At 46.5% G+C, this 9,826-nt stretch overlaps 1 long non-coding RNA gene across 1 annotated transcript; it reads left to right on the plus strand.

The window, feature by feature from the left end:
* The first annotated feature begins 202 nt into the window (after nucleotides 1-202).
* On the plus strand, nucleotides 203-8,969 carry LOC137076006 (uncharacterized). The gene is made up of 3 exons (XR_010905157.1): nucleotides 203-2,665; nucleotides 8,615-8,680; nucleotides 8,773-8,969. It is a non-coding gene; the product is annotated as an uncharacterized lncRNA (long non-coding RNA).
* The last annotated feature ends 857 nt before the right edge of the window (nucleotides 8,970-9,826 follow it).

Raw genomic sequence — 9,826 nt, forward strand, 5'->3', positions numbered from 1 at the left:
CAGTACTGTATGTGCCTTAGACTTCTGCAGTACTGTACATATCTGAAGTCAAAACAAAATTTTACAAGTATCTATTAATGTAACTGGTAGGCTTCAATGAGCTCCTCAGATGATTCTCCCAGGTAGGAAAGCAGACAGTGAACCACAGCTTCTCGCGTTACCTCAACTTGCTGTTAAAAACAAAAGTAAATGGCAGCAAAAATGTAACAATGTACACTTCCATATCTGAGTACGGAAGCAGTAAATATTATGTGTGTGTCAGTGTGTGTGAAGATCGACTTGGGTAAAGACATCTTCTTTCGACTCTACCTACGATCGACTCCACCGAAGAACGAACACAGAGAACGCACTTAAGTATTTATTTTTCTGTCCTCTTTATCCTTCTCATTTTTCTCATGATGTGCTTTCAATACATACCCATTATCTCTAAACCACGCTCCACTATCACAAGCAGATGGCAGCACAACACTAATCTGTGTTCTATTCCTTCCTCTACTAATATTCCTCCCTCCCTTTCTCTGGGTCTATGAAATTGTCAGTCAACTGTAAAAGCTGACTTCGTTTCAGCCTTTGCCACTCAGTCCACTCTGAATATCTTGGCCTTGACTGAGACCTGGATCCATCCAGAAGACTCAGCAACCCCTGCTGCTCTCTCTAACCACTTCTCTTTCTCGCACACCCCTTACCACACTGGCAGAGGTGGAAGCACAGGTTTTCTACTTAAACAAACAATTGGAAATCCTCAACCCACACCACTCTATATGCAATAACAACTAATTTGAATACCATGCTATTACAGTTACAGCTCCTGCTAAAATCCATCTTGTAGTCATTTACCGCCCTCCAGGTCAATTTGGCACCTCTGTTGAGGAACTAGATGTGCTGCTATCCTCATTTCCAGATGATGGCAGCCCACTTGTAATCCTTGGAGATTCAACATCCACCTGGACAAACCGTATGCTACGGATTTTCACTCCCTTCTATCCTCATTCGATCTCAAACTCCTTATCACCTCACACACCCACAAATCTGGCAACCAACTTGACCTCATCTACAGGCTGCACTACAGAAAACATTTTGGTCAAACCCTTACACTTCTCTGATCATTACATCCTCACATTTAATCTACATCTTACTACTCGTGCACCTCCAATTCCCCTACCAGTTATTTTCAGACAAAACCTGCGTTCTCTTTCTCCCTCTCATCTCTCTTCCGCAGTGTCATCCTCTCTTCCGTCACCCACATAATTCTCCTCTATGGATGTCAACACCACAACAGACGCTTTATGTTCTAACTTTACTTCTTGTCTAGATAGTATCTGCCCTCTATCTTCTAGGCCAGCACACTCTACTCACTCTAACCCTTGGTTAACTGATGTTCATCGTGAACACCAGACCAAACTTAGAGCAGCAGAGAGAAAATGGCGCAAATCAAATGACCCATCTGACCTGAGTAAGTATCAATCTCTGCTCTCTTCCTTCTCAAATGATGTACATGCAGCTAATTCCTCATATTTCCACAACAAAATCAACAGCACCTCAGAAACACGCACACTTTTCAGAACTTTCAATTCTCTCCTCTGTTCCGCTACACCACCTCCCACCACATCTCTATCTGCAGACGATCTTGCCCATTTTTTCACAGATAAAACCACAATCATCAGCAGTCAGTTCCCACCTCCATACACACAATTTTAAATCAGCCACATCCACAGCCAAACATATTCTCTCCTCCTTCTCTACACTCACTGAGGATGAAGTATCTAAACTTCTCCTCTCCAGCCATCCCACTACCTGCCCTCTAGATCCCATCCCCTCACATCTCCTACAAGCCATCTCCCCTACACTCTTACCAGCACTCACACACATCATCAACAAATCTCTCTGCACCGGCATCTTCCCTACCACATTCAAACAGGCTCGGGCAACCCCACTACTTAAAAAAAACAGTAGACACATCACTTGCAGACAACTACAGACCTGTTTCTCTTCTACCATTCATAGCGAAAACACTTGAACGAGTTGTTTACAACCAGGTCTCATCTTTCCTCTCACAGTCTGATCAACTCGACATAAACATTTGTCAGGTTTCAAAAAGGGCCACTCAACTGAGACAGCATTATTGTCAATTACTGAAGCCCTGCGGATAGCAAAAGCTGCTTCCAAATCATCAGTCCTCATCCTCCTTGATCTATCTGCTGCCTTTGACACTGTGAATCATCAGATTCTTCTGTCCACCCTCTCATCACTGGGCATCACAGGGATTCCACTCCACTGGTTTGAGTCATATCTTACAGGTAGGTCTTTCAAGATTGCCTGGAGAGGAGAGATATCTAAAGAACATCAACTAACCACGGGGGTTCCTCAGGGCTCAGTGCTTGGACCTCTCCTCTTCTCCATTTACACTACATCATTGGGACCCATCATTCAGGCACACAGTCTAACACGCGTTCTTCTCAGAAGCTTGTAGACGTGCAGATACACGCGTTTAATGCACCTACAGACTACTTGTGAGTATATTTATGCAATTCGTGCAAGATTAAGTTAAATTAAGAGTTGTTCATCATTTGGTAAATGTTATCTTAACCGATCCTGATATTCATCTACTACATGCACACAGGTGTACGTGTTCAGAGCTGGAGTTGACGACCATAAAATAGTTAATGTAAGTATATTTACCTCATTCATACAAGATTAGCTAGATGTAAAGTGTTGTTTTATCTATACTGTTACAATAATGTTATATCAAAATTTATTTTGTTTAAGCGTTGAAAATGCTTTACTGGCTCTTGTGTGGGTTTTGTTGTTTTGAAAAGTTAAAGAGAAGTTTGCAGGTTACCTACTCTTTATAATTGTTGTTTAGATGATGTGTTACTTAAAATTATTTAAAATAAAGATGTAATTACAAAAGTTATCTTAATGTTGTTAAATGGTTCTTCAAACTGAGAGATGCTAGAATACTACCAAACAGATAACAATCATTCAAAGAATATACACAAGAATTATTTTCAATTCCGTTTCTTCAATTTATGCTTACAAATGCATCAATCAATAGTCCTAGCTGGTGTAAAGCAGCTGATACCAAAATGCACATCTTGGACCCTTCACTGAAGCCAATGACTGAAAAGAAAAATGTACTCAAGTAATTTACTGTCACGGTTCATGGATTCCCTGTCTCACTCTTGGGTGCGTGTTGAATGTAGGTGAGGGCGGAGCCTGGGATTGGCTCATCACGCACCTGTGGCTGATCACCTGCACCAGCTGCAACTCATCACCTTCACCCTATTTAGTCTCTCTGTTTCTCTCTTGTCTTTGTCAGAGCGTTGTTGGATGTTTCCCCTTGTGTCTCCGTGTTGGATGTTTCCCCTTGTGTCTCCGTGTTGGTTGTCGTTTCCCCCTTCCGTGAAACGCTGGATCCCTTCCCGGATTACCTGTACCGACCTCCCGAGTCACAGCTGCTCACAGCCTGCCCGTGTCGCCAACAGAGCCTCTCTCACTGCTCTGTCTTATCCGGACTTCTTCACTGTTCTGAGTTTTGACTTCTGTGACACTATCCGTCAAATAAACTGAATTACTTGCTTTTGAATCCTGCCTCTGTGAATCCGTTACAGAACGCTCTGACCAACCATGGATTCAGCGAGTATCAACGCCCTACTGACCAGCAGCAACGAGAGACTGGACCAGCAGGAGGCGAACTTAACTGCCACAGGACAGGCAGTACACACCTTGGTGGCACGGGTGGCCGAGCTGACCCAACAGATGCAACAACTCGTCGGTCCCACTGTGCCCGACCCACCGCCGATTCCCCACACACCATCTGCATCGCGGCAACCGGAACCACGTCTGCCTACCCCCGAGAATTATGCCGGTGAGAGCAATTATTGCAGAGCCTTCCTTACCAAGTGTTCCTTGTTTTTCGCTCTTCAACCGCAGACTTTCAACACAGAGAGATCCAAGGTGGCATTCGTCCTCACCCTGCTCTCCGGACGAGCCGCACTTTGGGGAACGGCGGTGTGGGAGAACCAACATCCTTGCTGCTCCTCGTTCCAGACGCTGGCGGCAGAGATGAGAAGGGTGTTTGACCGAGCGGTGACCGGAAGAGAAGCGGCACGTCAACTCGCAGAGCTCCGCCAAGGTAACCGCTTGGTCTCGGACTATTCCATCGAGTTCCGCACCCTGGCCGCCGAGTGCAAGTGGAACGAGGAGGCACAGTGGGACATGTTCCTGCATGGGCTGGCTGACCGCATCCAGAAGGATATATTCGCCATCGACCTTCCGGAGAAGATTGACGGTCTCATTGATCTTGCTTTGAGGGTGGACGCTCGTCTGAGTCGGCTGAGGTCCAGGATGGAGCCTCAGCATGGGAGTGTCGAATGCCCTCAGGCCAGCGCTACGGATGCGGTCAGCTACACCTTCGACCCGGAGCCCATGCAGGTGGGTCGAGCTCGGCTCTCCCGGGAGGAGAAGGCGAGACGGAGATCCCGTGGTCTTTGCCTGTACTGCGGCGGGAACGGACACCTGCTAGACTCCTGCCCAGTAAAAGACCACGCCCGGCGGTAAAAGGAAGGCTACTGTCGGGCGGGATCTCCGTGGAAAAGACCTCATCCTCCACTCTCCTCCCGGTGAGATTGCTGTGGGCAGCTCAGGATTATTCCAGCCTCGCCCTCCTCGACTCGGGAGCGGAAGGTAACTTCATTGACTCTGCCCTTGCTCACAAACTTAACATACCCACCATTGCACTCAAGAACACCATCTCTGTCAACGCACTCAACGGACAAGTTCTCCCTGACATTTCATTCACCACTGAACCACTTACACTGATCACTTCCGGCAACCACACCGAACGCATTTCATTTTTCATCCTGGACTCCCCTTTGGCTCCCGTTGTCCTCGGTCACCCTTGGCTGGAGTTACACAATCCAAGGGTTGACTGGGGACAAAACTCTGTGTCTGCATGGAGTGATAAATGTTATGAGTCTTGTTTGGTGTCTGCTTGTTCGTCTGTTTCTCGTTCTGTTTTTCAGAGTGAGACGGTGAATCTGTCTAACGTGCCTCCGGAGTACCTCGACCTGAAGGAAGTGTTCAGTAAGTCCCGAGCTGCTTCTCTCCCTCCGCATCGTCCCTATGACTGTGCTATAGATTTACTCCCAGGTAAGTCTCCGCCTAAGGGCAAACTATACTCTCTTTCTATTCCAGAGAGGGAGGCCATGGAGAAATATATTTCTGATTCTCTAGCCTCCAAATTCATCCGCCCTTCCTCTTCTCCAGCGGGGGCGGGGTTCTTCTTCGTGGGGAAGAAGGATGGTTCTCTGCGACCTTGCATTGATTACCGAGGGCTGAATAACATCACGGTAAAGAATACCTATCCTTTGCCGTTGATGTCTTCAGCTTTCGAGAGGTTACAGGGAGCATCCGTCTTCACGAAGTTGGACTTACGTAACGCTTATCATTTGGTTCGCATCAGGGAGGGGGATGAATGGAAAACCGCATTTAACACCCCCAGGGGGCATTTTGAATACTTGGTCATGCCTTTCGGCCTTTCCAACTCCCCAGCGGTTTTCCAGGCACTCGTCAATGATGTGTTGAGAGACATGGTCGACCAATTCATATATGTCTACCTGGATGACATTTTGATTTTTTCTTTGTCTCTCCAGGAACATGTTCGACACGTCAGACGAGTGCTTCAGAGGTTGCTAGAGAATGGGCTTTTTGTCAAGGCGGAGAAATGCGCTTTTCATGCACAGTCTGTTCCTTTTTTAGGGTACATCGTGTCATCGGAGGGAATGCGCATGGATCCCGACAAGGTTAAGGCTGTGATGGATTGGCCAAGTCCAGATTCCCGTAAGGCCCTACAGAGGTTTCTGGGGTTCGCCAATTTCTATCGGCGTTTTATTCGCAATTTCAGCCAACTAGCCACACCTCTGACTGCCTTGACCTCTCCCCGAACGACGTTCAGGTGGTCCGATACAGCCGAGGCTGTATTCGCCAAACTTAAAAGCCGCTTTGTTTCGGCTCCCATCTTAGTCGCCCCTGATTCCACACGTCAGTTCGTGGTAGAGGTCGACGCGTCAGAGGTGGGGGTAGGAGCGGTTCTTTCACAGCGCTCTCCCTCAGATGACAAGATGCACCCGTGCGCGTTTTTCTCCCATCGTCTTTCTCCTGCCGAACGCAATTATGACATTGGTAACAGAGAGTTGTTGGCCGTCAAGTTAGCGTTGGAGGAGTGGCGTCATTGGCTTGAAGGGTCGGGGGTACCTTTTATTGTATGGACGGATCATAAGAACCTTGAATATATTAGATCTGCTAAAAGACTCAACTCCAGGCAGGCTCGGTGGGCACTTTTTTTCGGACGTTTTGACTTTGTTCTCTCGTACCGCCCCGGGTCTAAAAACATCAAACCCGACTCTTTATCTCGTATTTTTGATGCTTCCGAACGCCCGGTTACTCCGAGTGTATTTTGCCAGAGAAGATAGTTATCTCTACACTCACATGGGAGATCGAATCGAAGGTCAAAGTGGCCTTAGAAGGGGTAACGCCCCAGCCCGGCGGCCCACAGAGTTGTTTATTCGTTCCGGAGGGGTTAAGATCCGAGGTCCTCAAATGGGGTCACTGCTCCAACATTGCCTGTCATCCAGGGGTAAACCGCACTTGCAGTTTAATAAAGCAACGATTTTGGTGGCCACTTATGGCTCGCGACATTCGCAGTTTCGTTTTGGCTTGCTCGGTCTGTGCGGTTGGTAAGACATCTAACCAACCTCCCCAGGGGTTACTTCAGCCGCTGTCTGTTCCTTCGAGACCCTGGTCCCACATCGCTCTAGATTTTGTTACCGCCCTCCCGCCCTCCCAGGGCAAGACGGTCGTTTTGACCGTCGTGGACCGATTCTCGAAGGCAGCACATTTCATTCCCTTGCCCAAATTACCCTCAGCCAAGGAGACAGCGGTATCTGTAGTAGATCACGTCTTTCGGTTACATGGCCTCCCGATGGACGTGGTCTCCGACAGAGGTTCCCAATTTGTGTCCAAATTTTGGCAGGAGTTTTGTAAATTACTAGGAGCCACGGTTAGTCTGTCTTCGGGTTATCACCCCCAAAGCAACGGTCAGACCGAGAGAGCCAATCAGGATCTGGAGAGAGTGTTGCGATGTTTGGTATCCAAGAATCCTTCATCCTGGAGCCAGCAACTCTCTATGGTTGAGTACGCTCATAACTCATTACCAGTGTCATCTACGGGCCTTTCGCCATTTGAGTGTAGTGTAGGTTACCAGCCACCTATTTTTCCTAGTCTGGATTCCGAGGTCGCGGTCCCCTCTGTTCACGCCTTTATCCAGAGGTGTCATCGCACATGGACCAGAGCCCGTGAGACTCTGCTCCAGGTGGGAGCGCGCACCAAGGCTAAAGCCGATCGCCACCGGTCTAAGCCTCCCGTTTACGTCGTCGGTCAAAAAGTGTGGCTTTCTACCAAGAACATTCCTCTCCGCTCCGTATCTAATAAACTTGCTCCCAAATTTATCGGCCCGTTCACTGTCACCAAGATCATTAGTCCGGTGACAGTCCGCCTCAAACTCCCTCCGGCGTACAGGAGGATTCATCCCGCCTTCCATGTATCCAAAATCAAACCTGTTTTTCACTCCCACCTTAATCCGCCAGTCCCGGTTCCCCCACCGCCGCGACTCGTAGATGGGGAACCAACTTATTCGGTTAATCGCATTCTGGATTCTAGACGGAGGGGACGCGGTTTCCAGTACTTGGTGGACTGGGAAGGTTACGGTCCGGAGGAGAGAAGTTGGGTTCCTGCTAGGGACATTCTGGATCACTCCCTTATTGATGATTACAATCAACAGGTAAGGTCGGCTGGGAGCGTCAGGGGACGCTCCTAGGGGGAGGGGTACTGTCACGGTTCATGGATTCCCTGTCTCACTCTTGGGTGCGTGTTGAATGTAGGTGAGGGCGGAGCCTGGGATTGGCTCATCACGCACCTGTGGCTGATCACCTGCACCAGCTGCAACTCATCACCTTCACCCTATTTAGTCTCTCTGTTTCTCTCTTGTCTTTGTCAGAGCGTTGTTGGATGTTTCCCCTTGTGTCTCCGTGTTGGATGTTTCCCCTTGTGTCTCCGTGTTGGTTGTCGTTTCCCCCTTCCGTGAAACGCTGGATCCCTTCCCGGATTACCTGTACCGACCTCCCGAGTCACAGCTGCTCACAGCCTGCCCGTGTCGCCAACAGAGCCTCTCTCACTGCTCTGTCTTATCCGGACTTCTTCACTGTTCTGAGTTTTGACTTCTGTGACACTATCCGTCAAATAAACTGAATTACTTGCTTTTGAATCCTGCCTCTGTGAATCCGTTACATTTACTTACTAAAAGAATACTCAAACTCATTGTTTGTGTATCCATTTCTTTTTTATCCAGCATTCAATATGTTTGTGTTTATCTTCTTCCCCTGAACAGAAAAAAGGTAGCGTGTAAACATTAATAAACATCTTGAATGTTAAATTAAAGAAAAGAAATGTCTTGAACAGCCTCTCAATTACTAACAGTCTGTGAAGTTGGACATCGGGTATTTAATCTTTGTCAAATAACTTCTCATTTTTACCACTATCATTGCTCTACTTGCAGTAAAACTATTCTCGGAAGAAATGCAATGGAGGCTCACTTGCGGAAGTGATTACCTGCACCTTACAGGTGGCTCCATGAAAAGTATTATTGTTTCATGAAAAGTGTTATTGTTCAGGAAATTCTTAATTATTCTCTTTTGCATTTGTTTCTTTTCTTAGGTGCGTATCATGAGGAATCTTAAGATTACCAGTTAGTGGTGCTTGGAGAACTCTCGTGATATTCTTGGCTTAATTCAGCTTCCTCGTATACTGTGCATGGAGGATGAAGAAGCCACTGAGGCCTTGAAACAGTACTGCAGTGCAGACCGTTTTGAGGATGATCTTGTAGAGCCACCGATGTGTGTTTTTACATTTATGCATATATTGGAAGAAAATGTGGTGAACATCCAGTCTTTTGTCGCACACAAAATAAAAAAAATTAAACACATTGTCCGTTTCTTTCTTTTTTCATTCATTCTACTGTGCGTACATATATTTTATTTTTTACAATGCTAAAGTTAATTCGGACATCTTCAAAGGTGATTTTCTCATTTTGATTGTTTTTGCACCCTCTGATCTCTCTACACAATGAACTTGAGCAGCTATATATATATATATATATATATATATATATATATATATATATATATATATATATATATATATATAAAAATAAAAAAATAAAAAAAATAAAGTGTTATTGCAATTCAAAATGTATACTTTCAAATACACTTCAGTAGTTTGGTATAAAAAAAATTGTTGTTGAAAAAGTCACACAACGGCCAAATTTAAGTTCTCTTTTGCGCTTTAAAGGGGGGGTGAAATGCTGTTTCATGCATACTGAGCTTTTTACACTGTTAAAGACTTGGATTCCCATCCTAAACATAGACAAAGTTTCAAAAACTAATGTTGGACGTTTGATGGAGTATTTCTTTGCCAAAAAACTCCTTCCGGTTTCTCAAAAGTTTCGGAGAGTTTTTTTCGAGTATGGCTCGGGTTGACGTTAATAGAGCGGAAGGTCCTTGTATGGGCCATAAGGGCTCTTCTCCCGGTAGGGTGAGCGCGCGTGACTAGAGCGAGAGAGGAAATGCACGCCTGTAAACACTCTCTCAGGTGCAGATCCAGTCGATCCAGGCGCCGCGCTCCACTTTATTCCTATGGGTGACTTCAATGCTTCAGCACAGCATTCCGGGAAGGCAGCGCTGCATTTGACCCGATTTGAACGCAGAAATGA

Source organism: Pseudorasbora parva, chromosome 5 (assembly GCF_024679245.1).
Source record: "Pseudorasbora parva isolate DD20220531a chromosome 5, ASM2467924v1, whole genome shotgun sequence".
Taxonomy (NCBI): Eukaryota; Metazoa; Chordata; class Actinopteri; order Cypriniformes; family Gobionidae; genus Pseudorasbora; species Pseudorasbora parva.